This window comes from Arachis hypogaea, chromosome 3 (genome assembly GCF_003086295.3).
Source record: "Arachis hypogaea cultivar Tifrunner chromosome 3, arahy.Tifrunner.gnm2.J5K5, whole genome shotgun sequence".
Lineage (NCBI taxonomy): Eukaryota > Viridiplantae > Streptophyta > Magnoliopsida > Fabales > Fabaceae > Arachis > Arachis hypogaea.
In genome coordinates, this window is record NC_092038.1 from 50,255,016 (window position 1) to 50,256,425 (window position 1,410).

A 1,410-nucleotide genomic window follows, 5' to 3' on the forward strand; every position below is an offset into this window, starting at 1 on the left:
GAAGAAGAACTCATGGCAGCCGAAAACAACAACAATGCCAACAATGCAAGGAAGGTGCTGGGTGACTTTACTGCACCTACTCCTGACTTCTATGGGAGAAGCATCTCTATCCCTGCCATTGGAGTAAACAACTTTGAGCTTAAGCCTCAATTAGTTTCTCTAATGCAACAGAATTGCAAGTTCCATGGACTTCCATTGGAAGATCCTCATCAGTTTTTAGCAGAATTCTTGCAAATCTGTGACACTGTCAAGACTAATGGGGTTGACCCTGAGGTCTACAGACTTATGCTATTCCCTTTTGCTGTAAGAGACAGAGCTAGGACATGGTTGGACTCACAACCTAAAGAAAGCCTGGATTCTTGGGAAAAGCTAGTCAATGCCTTCTTGGCAAAGTTCTTTCCACCTCAAAAATTGAGTAAGCTTAGAGTGGAAGTCCAAACCTTCAGACAGAAGGAAGGAGAATCCCTCTATGAAGCTTAGGAAAGATACAAACAATTAATCAGAAAGTGTCCTTCTGATATGCTTTCTGAATGGAGCATCATATGTATTTTCTATGATGGTCTCTCTGAACTATCCAAAATGTCTTTGGATAGCTCTGCTGGAGGCTCTCTTCATCTGAAGAAGACGCCTACAGAAGCTCAAGAGCTGATTGAAATGGTTGCAAATAACCAATTCATGTACACTTCTGAAAGAAATCCTGTGAACAATGGGACTAGTCAGAAGAAAGGAGTTCTTGAGATTGACACTCTGAATGCCATATTGGCTCAGAACAAAATATTGACTCAACAAGTCAATATGATTTCTCAAAGTCTGTCTGGAATGCAAAATGCACCAAGCAGTACTAAGGAAGTTTCATCTGAAGAAGAAGCTTATGATCTTGAGAACCCTTCAATGGAAGAGGTGAATTACATGGGAGAACCCTATGGAAACACCTATAATCCTTCATGGAGAAATCATCCAAATCTCTCATGGAAGGATCAACAGAGACCTCAACAAGGTTTCAACAATAATAATGGTGGAAGAAACAGGTTTAGCAACAGCAAGCCTTTTCCATCATCTTCTCAGCAACAGACAGAGAGTTCTAAGCAGAATACCTCTGACTTAGCAACCATGGTCTCTGATCTAATCAAAACCACTCAAAGTTTCATGACTAAAACAAGGTCCTCCATTAGAAACTTGGAGGCACAAGTGGGTCAGCTGAGCAAGAAAATTACTGAACTCCCTCCTAGTACTCTCCCAAGCAATACAGAAGAAAATCCAAAAGGAGAATGCAAGGCCATCAATATGGCCGAATTTTGGGAGGGAGGAGAGGCAGTGAACGCCACTGAGGAAGACCTCAATGGACGTCCACTGGCCTCCAATGAGTTTCCCAATGAGGAACCATGGGAATCTGAGGCTCAAAATGAGACC

General features: G+C 42.1%; 1 non-coding gene across 1 annotated transcript; it reads right to left on the bottom strand.

The window, feature by feature from the left end:
- Positions 1-417: 417 nt before the first annotated feature.
- Positions 418-525, bottom strand: LOC112793237 (small nucleolar RNA R71). The gene has a single exon (XR_003197940.1). It is a non-coding gene; the product is annotated as a small nucleolar RNA R71 (small nucleolar RNA).
- Between the last annotated feature and the right edge of the window lie 885 nt (positions 526-1,410).